We start from the raw sequence: 13,907 nt of genomic DNA, 5'->3' as shown, positions 1-13,907 counted from the left end.
ATGCTGCAGATGATCTTGCTGAAGTCCTTGGAGCTACTTTCACCCTTAAAGATGGGCATGCATTTAGAGTCTTTTATCAGTTGTCCAACATGCATTTTGAGATTACTTTGAGTTTTTCACCTTCAGGCATTTATTGCTCAGTCTCCTCAGCTACTATGTGGTGCTTTAGGGATGTTATTGGTGCAGGTATTCCTCTTTAGCCTTGGAAACAGCACTTCTGCTCTCCAGTCAGTGCTAATCAGGAGTGTGTCGCCTTCCTGTGCTGACAGCAGTTGGGCTGGCTGGCTGTAAGTGTTGGCATTGCTAAGGGTGCAAGTGATGAAGGAAAGCAAAAGCCCAGGACAGCTGGGTAGGATTACAAAGGATGAAAAAAACCATCCCAAGCAACAACTTGGAGATGGACAAAGGGCAGTAGCCAAAAGTACAGTCAGATGGATAATCCATGCAAAAGACAAGACTCTGAGTTCTTGCTTTGGCATATCCTTAGATGTGCAACAGGCATCTTGTTTTCACAGCAGGTGACAAATTGAGGGTTTCTTGGCTTCAGCCATCGGAAAAGGCATAATCGTTACAAAGCCACTTGATCCTTTGGGGGCAGGAGCAGCTCCTTCTGAGGGGAGACAGGAATTTAGATGAGATTGGGTGCAAAAGGTGATCTGCTGGTGAAAGGTGCTGTTGTTGCAAATTGTCTGCTACCATCCAACTCTGTTTTTCTAAGAGCCTCCACAAGTAGGATGGCAAATGTATCATTGCTGCTCTCCCTTGTTGCCTGTTATCTTTCATGAAATTTGTGATGTTTTTGTCATTCAGAACTCTCCCCTGTGTTTCTGAGCACTTTTCATGTAGATCGTTTCTCTACCTTTCTACAATGTCACCAAACACTTGGGTTCATGACAGATTTCATTTTGCTAGGTAGAACATCCTGAAGATCAGGTAAGGAGTATATTGTGAATACAAAAGCCATGTATCAGACCTGACTTTTACCCTCTGGATCTAGCCCATAAGTTACACACATTTAAATCTCAGAGTGGACTGGAAATCTTGCCTCTCTTGGTTTCAGTGACACTGTAAATAAAGTCATCAGTGGTAATTAAAATTTGTCCTCCGTCACAGAGTTTAAAAGTTTGGAGTCAGAGCCATCTGATTTGGACATATGCTGGGTATTGCTTATACCTTGGCAGAGCTTACTGCAAAGTCCATGAACACTTTGTTTCCTAGAACAAAAATTTATCAAACCCTTATGATGGTTGTCAGAGAAAATGTGGCCAACTCTGAGCGGTGGTGCATGATGTATCTACAGTCAGTGATGTTGCTTTTGAAGATCTGTTTGTGTGCTAAATAATGGGGTGCAGAAAATTGCACTTCAGAGTTGCTGGTTTTTCCTTTACTCCTGGACTGGACTCTGCCTGCCTGAAGACAAATCTTTTATTTTTCTTGTTTCAGAGTACTTTGTAACTGTGTGTGCCTGAATGCATCAGCCTTTGGAGGTGAGCATCTTCCCTTGAAACAGCCTCGTGATAGCCAAGTGCCTTCTCTCTTGGGGTAAGGAATGACATACACATGCAGAGATTGAGAATGTGCTCTGAGCAGAAGCAGATGGGCAAAGAGAGGACAAGCAGCACTGCCTCAACTTGTAAATTTTGGAAATAGTGAACTTGTCGTGGAGAGAGGGAATTAACTAAATCTCTCCACTGTAAATAAAACAAATTATAAACTTAGGTTGCAGCAAGGAAATTTAGCTGAGGTGTCAGTGAATGATGTACAGTCAGGACAGCTGAGTGCTGGAGTGGATTCCCCCAGGAAGTTAGGCACTTTCAGTCATGGAAAGGTTTAAGAACGAACTGGAAGAGCAATAGCAGACATGCTTTTAGGAGAACCTATCCTTCCACGTGGTGGAAAAATAGACTAGCTGACTTCTGGAGAGTTCTACTAACCCACTGATAACTAGAAATGAGAATGTGTGAAATTCTTATCTCAACAACCTTATTCAAAGCTGATAAGGTGAAAGGCAAAGCTGGGTATATCTGTGCACAATGTGCTGCATGGTCTGGTGAAGAATTGAGGCAGCAGCAATTACTGCTGGTGCTCGGTGTCTTTGTTACCTGAATGGGGATGTTATTATGGAGGGAAGTATAAGCTCAGGGGAAAGAAGAAGTTTAATCCTCTGTTGCTGGCATGTAGTGTAAACTTGTGGTAAAAACAGGAAGTTGTATCAATTCTGGCTCCTTTGTAGTAAGTTCTGGGAGTTTGGGTTGCTTCCATGGTCCATGTAAGGGATTTACTCTTACTCTCAGGGGTGTAATCTCATCTGTTTTATTGTGACATCAGAACACAATGCTACAAATATAGGTATACTGAGCAAACCACAAATATCATGTGGAACACAGAGAGAGGAACCAAGTCATTACTTTTCCTCTCTTTTTCCAGGGCTGATGAAGTGGAGGAGAGTTTCATTTTTCTTCTCTTGCTCTTCTGTTCATGTTCTCCATTGTGTTTCTTTGTCTTGTCTTGACAGCAAACACAGCAGGCTTTTCCTGAGTTTAAAAATGCTGGCTCACCAGCTAGGTCTTGAAATTATGTCCTGAAGATGTCTGCTCCTTTAGTTCCCTTGCTTCTTCCTCCTTCATCCCTTCCCTGGGAGCTGCTGATGACAAATGGAGCCTGGGCTCAGGCAGCCTCCAAGCCATCCTATGACAAGAGGGGTGTTCAGGTGCTTTGTCTTCCTTGGTCCAGTGAAGAAGATCAGTTAGATACCTCTCTTATCTTGTAGGACATCTGAAATTCAGTGGGAAGTTCTTCAACCTCTTGTTGGACTTTGGTTTCTCTAAAATTTACATTTCATCCATAATGTCAGCAAACACTGATGTCTGCCCTGGAGTTAAACCAGTATCTTATTGTTCCTTATCATCTTCTGCTTAGCAGAGATAAGCTGTTGTGTCTCAGGGGTACGGGGACATGGAAGAAACTTGCAAATAGCTCTAAGAAATGCAGATGGTGTCAAGAAGAAAATAAGGGATGCCTTTCTGAAGTCACCTTTGTGCATGTTTTTTTTATTTTTTCTCTTTTATTTTTTCCTCCTGTTGAGCTTTTCAATTCCTGCAACTATCTGCTCAAATCTTGAAAGCAAAATGTGTTTGAGGAAAGATGCAATTTACTGTGTTCCCCCATGATCTTTTGATCTCAATCAATCAAATAAATCCAAGACCTTGCAATTCACCTTGTTGCAAGGACGGTTAATAAGCTGAGAGGTTGTGCCAATGGTAGTGATGGTTTTCCAGCCTTGTGCTTTTTTTTAATTGTTATTCTTTTTTATGGTTCTGACCTTTCGGACTGGTCAGGGTAAGATTATTTGCAAAGAATAGTCCATAAATATGCCTGTCAGGACTGGAGTTAACATTCAAGCATTGCTGCTTAGCAAAAGAAAGCAGTATGCCAAAGTTCAATTTAGATTTCCCTGCAGGGTTGAAAATAATGACAAGACTCACTTAACATGGCAGGGATGAGTCCTGCCACCTTTCTGGGAGTGGCTGCTGTGTGGTCTCACAGCACTTTGTAGCTGTGTGCCTGCTTCAGTTGTCTGCTTCTGAAATTTGGTGTCTGGCATCTCGTGCTGGGGCTTGCTTGGGGTGGAGGAGCCCTAGATGCATCTCCTGGCTCTTTGAGGTGCCAGCTCAGTAAATTGGTAGCTTCCCTTGATTTAGCAACTGATTTTTTTTTTTTCCAAGTGCTGTGCTCCTTTCAATGCAAGTGAGGGTTTGTGGAGCTGCTCTAAGCTCTGTTCTGCAAAGGCACCCTGTTCCCATCTTTGCACTCCATCCTTGACCTCAGTGCACCCCAGCGTGGGTTGCAAACCTGGCTGAACAGAGCCCATGTGTGTTTTGAGTGGTGTCCTGTGGGTTACCTGCTGTGATCTCTGAGCCCTCTGGGAATCCCAGATTTCAATGGAAAGCCATTTGGGTTTTCCCTGCTGTGACTATTCATGAAAACAGTTCTTAGATATCTCCCACCTAATGTTTGCCGCCATGGAAGCGTGCATCATCCAGTGGTAAGAATCTTGCTTTACTGTCAGGAAATATCTGAGTGGTTATTGATGTTTCTGCTGTCCTGTCAGCAGAATTGACTCCTGTGGGTGAGAGCAGCATGAGGAGTGAAGCTGGAAACCAGCAGCTGCTATTTAGGCATTAACCTGCAGCACTTGAAGGCTACACAGTCCATTGTGTACAAATGGTCTCTTTAGAGCTGGTCATGAATGTAAGTGTAGTTTGTCTGAAGCATGTGGCTCTTCTGAGTTCATTTTTTCTTCCTTCTAGAGATGAGAAAGTGAAGGTGCTGAAGACCACTTGAATTTTATTCACAGGAAGTTCATGGCAGTGGAGCCCTGAGGCTGGGTCTGAAACCCATGAGTCTGGACAAAAAATTCCCCTAGAGAAAGCCTATATGTGGTGAAAAAAACTATGCCATCAGTTGAGAAAGCAATTCCCAGCAGACGGGGACTAGGTGGTGAAATAAAGGTACAAAAAACAGTGCAGCTTGTGGAAAGTCACAGAGCACCTCCATGCCAGACCCCTGCGAGAGCTCAGCAGCTCTTGGTCCAAATCAGCAGTGCTGTAACTTGCAGTGGAGCAGATGGGTCTGGTTCCCTGTCAGCAGTGGCTGAAAAGTCTTAGAGCAAAATAAATAAATTTGTCTTTAGGACCATCTTAAAATCCAGAAGTCATTTCTCCAGCACCTGTAAATAACAGAATATAAAAGGAGAGGATATGGGGAAAATAGGTTAGAGGGTGGCAGAGCAGAGCCTTTGTTGTGTCGTGCCACACCCTCACAAGCCTGGTGGCCACGCTGAGAGGGGGGGACAGCTGTCCCCATCCCCACAGCTGCCATCCTCCAGGTGGCAAAGGAAAAGCCCTCCAGTGTGCAGGAGTTTTGCCTGTCCCAGAAGGCAACACTCTCATTTCTTATTCCAAAAGGGACTGGCAATTAGCAGCAGGGGTAATAACCACCTGGAATTAAATTCTGTGGAGGCATGAGAAATAGCAGGGTATATTTGGAAATATCTATTGCATATATATATTCCTCTTAAGAGAAACATGTTGGAGGTGCCATATCCATAAATACTAATAAGGCTGTTTGATTCCAATTTTCAGGTAAGATTAACATTTTATTGAGTATTATATCTGTCACATTCAATGCTTTAGTGTACCATCCTCTCAGGCTTATTAGCATAATTGCAGTGCTTAAGCAACAATAAAAAATTCAACAGTAAAATAGCGGTTAGCACAGGCAATTTGTTATCAAAAGCTTTTACTTAAGGACAGCTTTTGAGCGTATTTATTATCCAGTTAGGGCTATACATTATTTTTATTTATAAAAACAAGAGGGAAGCAATGTAAGAATGCTTTTTCTCTTTTGGTGTCTCAATCAGAAGGCCTGAGAATTGGTCACCGCCTTTTTCTCTTTCTTAAAATCACCCAACAAATTCACTTGGAGTGGGGAGGCAAGATAACGAAACAGACTCTGGTCTGGAGCAGGGCTGTGACGCTAATAACTCAGCAGAACAATTCCAGTACATTCTGGTGCCAGCTGGAGTGCCCTTTTCAGATTCCCTCGTTGCACCCTGGGCTCTGCAGATCCTGTCCTTTGTCCGTGGCTGATGGCACTGTCACTGGGGGGGCCCAGGCTCACACCCCAGAGGTGGCTGCAGCCCAAGATGCATTGCAGCTGTTGGGGTGATGCTCCCACAGATGAGGGGAGGGACTGGACGGGACCTGCAGGAAAACAGACTTTGAGTCAGTGCTGGTTGTCTCTAAGGCTGGAGCAGAAGAGCATGGCCTGTGACAGTGCTGTACACCCCTCCTCCTTTCTTTTCTCACTTTGAGGACTCTTAGGGGAGCAGTCCTCTTGCTGAAAAGCTGCAGTGTAGATGTGAATGCACCTGTTTGTGTGCCAGCACTTGCTCGTGCCTGTACAAAGTCTCTGTTGCCAGCATGGCAAGATTTTGTGTCAGTGTTTAAATTTTCAGCACATTTTCTCTGTGTACTTAAAATGCAAAGTTGTACCTCATAAATGAAAAAGTAAATAAGTTTTAAGCAACTCATGAAGTCCTTAGACTAGGAGGTCCATCAAGAAAAACACATGGAATTGGCAAGAGGAAGACTGCTGCTGTGATTGCTTGTGATTCCTGTGCTGGTAGAGGCTTTTTACAGACCCTCTCTTTGCTTGTGTTTGCTCTTCCAACATCCTTCGGCATTTGCTTGAGTTGTTGTCCTTGTTCCCAAGATCTGTGCTCACTTTCAGCATCCTCCCTGTCTCTGCAATCTTGGTGCCTCCCCTTTCATGTGTTTTCCTCATTTCCTCCCTTGTTCTGGGAGATCTCCTTTGCCTTGTGCTGCTTTTCCAGAGGTCACTCTTCCCTCTTCTTAATGGGTGACTTAATTGTGGGCCTGTTGCTCTGTCATTTTGGTGGTACCCAGAGCCCAGGCTGAGGATCTGCCACAGCCCTGGTGATGCCTTGGCTGGGCTCACAGTCTGGATAAGCAAGATGGGTAAACTTGTCTGGTGTTTTTGCTCCTGTTTTGACTAGTGTCTGGGCTCACTGTGAGGAGAAGTGAAGGCAGTGCTGCTGCCCCAGGGAAGAAGCTTGTGTTCATAGTGAAACAGGATGTGCAAGCAGGTTGTAGGAATTGGGAAGGGAGCACATGGAGACAGGTGAAACTAAATTGGGCACATATTAGAGAAGTGACATGCTTGTGGGGTCCTCTTCACAAACACCCTCTTCTGTGAATGTGTGAAATTTGAAAGGAGCTGGTTGTTTCAGATCCCTTTTTTTATTATTTTATTATTTTGAAAGGGGTAAAAACCCCAGTGTTATTCAGAGATAAGTTTTGTTTCAGATTCTGGGGTAGTTGTGAGTCTTTTGTTGGTACACAGCTCACTCTCATGAAACTGCCCAGCACTGCATGGTGTTCAGACTTTCTGTCAACAGAGGACTTGGTAATGCTCCTGAGACTGTGAATACACAGAAACTGACTGTGGAGAGCTAAACTTTGTGGGAACTTTGCTCTTGGTGGAAATTTGACTGTGATTTGAATTGCAGTTGAAATACGTGCTCTCTGCCTCCATGATCACCTCTAGGAATGGGGACTCATTGCTGCTGTCTTAGGAACAAGCAGGTTCCTTCACAGCCCTGCAGCTCCCCATTGTTGCTTCTGGCTCAGCTCCTCTGGCTTTAGTAGCCCCCAAGGCACCTGAGCATCTCCTGTAGCTGGGCAGTGCTGAGTGTCCTCTGCCACAGCCAGGGGAGCACCCTTCTAGCTCCTGTGCACAGCCAGGGCGTTCCACATCCATGGAAGGAGCTGCAGGACCAGGGACGGTGTTTTCTTGGGGCGTTGACATGGCCGAGGGCATTTCTGTGGCTTCTACCTGAGATCTATCATCATCCAGCGCTTTAGGCAGAAAGGGTCATGCAGGTCTTTGTGCAGCTCCTGGCAAAAGCAGGGTTGGCTTTAAGGTGGGATGAGGCTGCTCAGAGCTTGTCAGGGCAGTGGTGGCCTGCTGTGGCCTTGAGGGATGATGATAGTGAATGCCTTGGTCACAAAAAGACAGCTTCTGGAGGGCTCTGTAGGCTGCACTCTGGTGTCAGGGTAGTGGAGCAGTGACTTTTCTGTGAGACTGTCTTGGTGGAGGGTTGAGAGACATTGAGCATTGAGACTGATTTCTACATTAAATTCCCCTTGTGAAGTGAGGAACAGCATGCCCAGCTCTGCTGTGATCTGGCTGCCACCACAGCTGCTGGTGACAGGGCACAGCTCTCCCCACGGCAGATGGGGAGGGGTGCTGGCATGACAGGATCTGTGGCTGGAGACCAGTCCACATGTGAACATATCCTCCCCGAGGAGGAAAGTGCTTACATGCTTCTTGTGGGGAAAAATATGGCTGAAAGAATTCAGCAGTGATAAATGTCATAAAAAATACTTATGCTGGAATTTGTAAAGCCTGGAACATCTGTTCTCAACAGTGCTTTGATCACGTTGTGAGGCTTTTAAAATGATACTTCCATGAATTAAGTGAGATCCTTATGGCTGCAGGATTCCTTTCAGTGCCCTTTTTTTCATGGAGCAAAAAGGCAAATTTCACAGGGAACATTACATGACTTGAAACACATATTTTAATGGTTAGTATCAACCAAACAATGTTTTATTAGGTGCTAGAAAAATGTTCCAGTTCCATACCCCAGGAAGCAAAGCGCTCCCATTTACTTTTTTAGCTTATGGGAGCTGTACTTAAAAAAAAAATAAAAATCAAGAATTCATTGCTTGTATGTTACCGTATTCAAAACCAAACCAAACATGGTGAAATGAGCTTAAACATTTTGAAGCTGTTGTCAGAAAAGGTCCTTTTTGGGTTTTGTTTCCAGGCAGAGCTGCAGACGAGGCAGAGGATCTGTGTTTTCTGAGGGACCCACAGCAAAGAATGGCGAGACACTGATGATTTACTTTCCTCAGTGCACTGCCTTGGATTGAGCAGCTTTTGGTCTTTCACTTTTCTCTGAGGACTTGTGTTTTCCCCGTTCCTGGTTGTTTAGCAGGCTTCTGCCTCCTGCCCTTCCAGCAGCTGTGTATTTGGGGCTGAAATGTTGTGGTGCCAAATGACTTTGGTGATCTTAGGAGTGTGGAGAGCCCTCATGGCAGTTCTTTGCAGTGTCACACCCGGCAGGAGGACTTCTCTGCCTTCCTGCTATGTGTAGGGAAAAGAATATCTCCTGGGCTGTTTGCAGAAGCAGCCTCTAGGATGTGAGGGGCAGCAGGAGGGAGGGAGAACCTAAAGAGGAGACGTGGAGCAAGATTCCTCCTGTGCTACCTTTTTGTGTTCATACTTGAGAAATCCTTTCCTGCTGCTGCAGCCAGCAAGTCTGGCAGCTCCCAGTGGGATGCTGGGCAAGGCTTCTTGCTCCCATCTCCCTTTCCCTCCCTGGGATCAATTAATGGACCCGTGTGTGACCCCACAGCTCTACCCAGCAATCAGAAGCCTGGGAAACTTAATTGTTTCTTCATTTAAAAACTGTCCAAACTATGAATAGAGGAAAAGTAATGGTCAGAAATAGCAGAGAAGGAATATGGATGGGCTTTCTAGTAAGGTTCTGTGTGTCAAGGGTTAATTTATAAAAACTAAATTGTTTAATTCCTCCGGCACCCAACAGGTGAACAGGCGGCTTATTGCTGTGACATATCCATTTATAGCAGTTTTCCTTTGCTAACACCTGTGACTCAGTTCTGTTACATACTTATGCTGTCTGTTAATTATTTACCAGTGATTTACAAGTGCAGAGTGCAAATAAAATGCTTTTATGCAGGAGAGACTGCATTGTACACCCAGGATTCCTGGGAATTAGGGCACTGTACTACTGTGTACAATCCCATCAACATCCCTGGAGTTCTGATGGAGGAGTCCTTGTATGTACCTGATGAAGAGGCAGCCCCTTGCCCTGCAGAACTGGCACTCAGAGGGGCTGTGGAGTTAGTGAAGGGCTTACTACACACAGGGCTGTGGTGTTTGAGGGGATCTGTCCTTTGCTTCCTTTCAGATCGATTTTTGCCATTTTAAATTGCTTTCTTCCCCCTCGACAAAGGCTCATTCTTCTTCATAAGTGATGGTAGCTGCAAACTGCTTTTTAAAAAATCCCACAGCATGATGGGCTTTTTTTTTAAAGAACAAAATAGTATAAAAGTCAAGTAGCAGATAGAGTTCTGACTCAGCTCATAACTTATGATCCTGTGCTATTTCTGTAACATTTTTAGCTTATGACCAAATTTTTCTAGTATTAGGACATTGCCATAGAAAGTGTGTCAGTCCCTGGCTGCCAGAACTTGTCACTGTACAGAATATATACACTTCTGAGCAAGTGTGCATGAGCAGGCCAGTGAGTTGTCTCTTGTGGTTTCAAATTGCTGAAAGCTTTTTTTTGTTTTTGTTTTTTTTCCTTGTTTGTTTGTTTTTGGTTGTTTTTGTTGATTCGCTTAGCAAACAGAGTTGTGCAGAACAACATAGCTGCTTTTTATTTCTCATGCAGTCAGGCACTGAGCTCCCGTCCCCAGCTGTGCCTCGTGCAACTGCAGTTGCTTTGCTGGTAGATTTTTCAGCCAGTGCAAACTGCTGTAAGTCAATTCAAGCTGTATCAACTGTGTGGATCTTATGGAAATTGAGGATTTGGTCATACAGCTCATGGTTTTAGTGAGGAAGAAGTTTGGGAGATGGTTGTCCCATTCAAGGCAGGCAGGAAAGTATGTGCCAAATTTCTCTAACCTCAGGGAAGGCGTGTGTGAACAAATAAGCATCTGTGTTGCAGAGAATGCGATTACTGAGGAAATCCCAAAGTTTATGAGTAGGAGTTTTTGTAGGTTCAGATCTGCTGTGGTTTCAGACACTTAAGGACACTTAAAAGAATGAAACTCCAGACAGTCCAGCCACACGTGCATGACACACAGCAGCAAAGCCATCCTTGTGTTTAGCACTGCTGATCAGCTTGCTAATGCAACATCTGCTCTGGGATTTTGCATTTAAATTTTGTCTGGATAATGAAGAGGAATGCAGGGCTAATGATCTGTGTCCTGTTTCCCTTCAAAGTGCTTTATTTACTCTTTGTGGCTACTTTTCATGGTTCTTTGCAGCAGCCCTAAAATGTCAACTGACCTGAAGAAATCGACAATGGATGCCTAAAAAAATCCAAAAGAAAAGCGAGGAAGGATGTTGCTTTCTAGCTTTTCATGTGAGCACCTCGTAATCAGACTCCCTTTGATTAAGTAACCAGTGAAGCCTATTCATGTGTACTCCAATTAAAATTTAATGAAGCAAGAGGATGTATTTGTATATGCTGACTAATGCAGGAGGAATAGATTCCTGTAACTCTGCTCTGCAAGCCCTTTTCTTTGCCATCAGGGCTGGATTTACTAGAAAGCTCCTCAGCAGCTGTGGACCTCCCCTGGCATGAGCAATCCTCACAAGTCTGGGCTCTTGTGCTCAGAGCAAGAGGTGGTGATGTCCTGAATGTGGAAGGACACAGCTCTTTTGTAGGACACAGCCTTATCAATGAAGCCCAGCTTGGCTAATTGCAAGGGGTGAGGCAGGGCTTCTGCTCTAATGTACTCCGTTGGAAAAGATCAGGGAATTGCTGGATGTCTGTGCTGTATCTGTCTTGCTATCAGCTGGATGAGTGGAGCAACACATATCAAGAAGGGAAGGCTTCTGCTCTGTGATTTTTAAGCAGGAAACTGCTGTTCAGGAGGAGTCTGTATGACAGCTAAGCTGGTGTCAGAAAACAGCCAGGCTTTTAGTGCCTCTGCCTTTGCCATGGTTTTATTGGGCAGTTGCTTTGGTGCCTGTGTTCCCAAAGGGATGTGGGCCTGCTTTGCAGAGCATTTTGTTTCTGACATTTCAGGGAATGTACAGACTTCTCTATGGACAATGAAACGACCTGCCAGGAGGGGTGCAGAGGCTTGCTTGATTTGGCACTGTCTCCATCTCTTCCCATGTGTTTCTATCTCTGGGGCAGCTGCAGAGCTCCTGCATCACCTTTCACCCAGGATGGGGATTGGAAAAAAGATATTAAAGGATCTCACCTGCTCGTGACACAATGTCCTGTGACTTCATCTTTGTGCAGGGACTAACAGCCCTCCTCTGGAGTGGAATGTGGCAGTGGGGTGATGCTGCACAGCTATGTTAAATGCCATTTTTGGACAAGCAATGAAAGATCCTGCTGTATCCACTCCAAGCAATGGGCTGGGCGACAGAACGGAAATGCCATGGTGGAATTTGCCTTTGCTGCTGACCCTTGCATGACACGTGAGAGCTCCTCATCACCAGACCTTTGTTTTGCCTTACCCAGAATACAAAGCAGTGTTTCATTGGCATGGCTGGCTGTTTTCCTTCTGTCTTGACTCAGTGGCAGAACTGCAGCAAGCTTTCCAGACACAGGCTGAGTTTTCCAGTTATCATCTGCTTCAGCCCCACATCCGTCCTGCCAAGGCTCTCACTTGTTGCTGTTGCAGTGAAGTGCTCGAGAAGCCTTCAAAGGGAGATGCAGCTCTGGAGCTAAGATCTTGGCCTTCATTTTTGGCCTGGAAAGCTGCTCTTGGAACAGTAAGCAGGAGATTTTTCTTGAAACCTTCTTTGTGTGCCTTTCTGGAGAAATAGCTGGAAGGAGAAGACCTGTCAGTTGAGCTCTAAGAGAAAAACCTATTGGCTCTGAATACACTGGGGACATTATTTAAGGTCAGTTGATCTGTGAGAAGGCACAACTTATCTAATGCAGCCTAAGGTTAGTTATGCAACAGACAGGCTGTTCTTTGTTGTGAAGAACAACTTCAGTGTGTGCCTGTGAAAATCAAAAGTCTTGCTGAAGGCGTGTTGTGTTCTGGCTGGAAGCTATTGGGTGTCCTCCTCTAGTGATTTTCCTTCTGCAGCAGATTAGCATCACAGAAAGGTTTCCAGTGGGAAAGGCACTCAGCCCTTGCAGGCTGCAGGGTGGAGCTGCCAGCAGATGTGTGCTCTGGTGGGTGCTGGTGCAGGACCACATGCATGTGGTATTGTTTTAGAACAGCTTTTACTTCTGTCAGTTCTTCCCCGTGCATCTCTGTGTCATAGACCAGGTCACTGCACTGTCTAGATGCCTACATAGGGCAAAATTTTAAAGAAAACACTGCATGAGGAGTGTTTTCTGCCTTCTAAAGAGAGGGATGTAATAATTTGTTATTTGTATTGCTTTGAAATACAACATTTGCAGTGTGCTGGCTACATGGCACTGCCATCTCCTTTCTTGGAGAACCTTTCTCTCCCCATCATCTCTTATTAAACATGCTGCCCTGCCAAAGTGCCATTATGTCTCCAGAGAGACTCAGCAAATAGAAGAAAGGGTATTTTTTTCTTTTAAAGTAGAATTGGTCTCCTGTGCCTTGTGGAGTAGCTAAGAGTGAGCAGTTCTGAGTAGGTATTTTTGGGTTTGAGTCTCTGTGTACAGTGAAAAATGCTTTATTACTTATACAAAGGTAAGCATAATATCCAGCAAGATTTCCTGATATGCTTGTAGATTGTCTTCTGTGCTTTTGATTTGTGTGGTATGTACGGTGAGGTTTAGCATTTGAAAAATGAGGATATTTTAACCAAATACTGGTCCTACTGGTGGTTTGTTACCTGTGTATTCCTGGACAGAGCTGTGGCGTGGGGGAAATAACCCTAGAGCTGTGGGGTGGGGTTTTTTCTTTTTTTTTTTTTTTTTTTTTTGAGAACTTTATGTAAGACACGGAAAAATTAAACCTTAAAAGGAAACAACCAAGGTGGATAGTCATAAAATGCTGTTTTCCCCTCAAAGTTCAACTTTATATGTAGACACCTTGATGAAACCCGTATTGTCTGTGATGGAAAGATGATGACTGTGATGTGGTGTGTCAGTGGGGGAGCAAACTGGGGTGGCTGCAGCAATCCCTGGTTTGGGTGCCTCAGAGATGCAGAGGCTCTGAAGTCAGTGGGAGTGTTCCCATCTCCCTTGATACAGCTCGGGACCAAAAGGGTTCTCCTGAGTTGCCTCTTGCTCTGAAAGTTTTTCTGTTCTTGTAAGCTCCCCTTGAAGTACACTCAGGAGCTGCAGTTAATAAGAAATTTCCTCTGCTTTACAAAGATCAGACTCTGCCTTCCCCCTTCTCAGCATCCAAAATGATTAGCAGTTCCTGTGAATCCAAGCCTATGGATTTTATGAAGACCCCTGACAGCCAGGGGTGATTGTGTTCTCCCTGAGTGTTTCCTAAGCAGGAGGAAATCAATGCATGAAGGGGCACTGTGCCTGACATCTATTAATTACACTGTCCCCTTACATCTAACACACTGGAAGAGGGGCTGAAAATCAGCCCCCTATGCCCTGG

General features: G+C 44.8%; 1 protein-coding gene across 1 annotated transcript in view; it reads left to right on the top strand.

Moving 5' to 3' along the window:
• The first annotated feature begins 1,489 nt into the window (after window positions 1-1,489).
• The window catches only part of LPP (LIM domain containing preferred translocation partner in lipoma), a 255,865-nt gene continuing 243,447 nt past the window's right edge, over window positions 1,490-13,907 (top strand). Inside the window, exon 1 of the mRNA XM_084212312.1 lies at window positions 1,490-1,542. The gene's annotated coding sequence lies outside the window, so the exon portion shown is untranslated. The remainder of the gene's footprint in view (window positions 1,543-13,907) is intronic.

The sequence above is a fragment of the Fringilla coelebs genome, assembly GCF_963513975.1.
Source record: "Fringilla coelebs genome assembly, chromosome: 10".
Lineage (NCBI taxonomy): Eukaryota > Metazoa > Chordata > Aves > Passeriformes > Fringillidae > Fringilla > Fringilla coelebs.
Note: the sequence above shows the minus strand (reverse complement) of the source record. Positions and strands in the feature narration are given on the sequence as shown.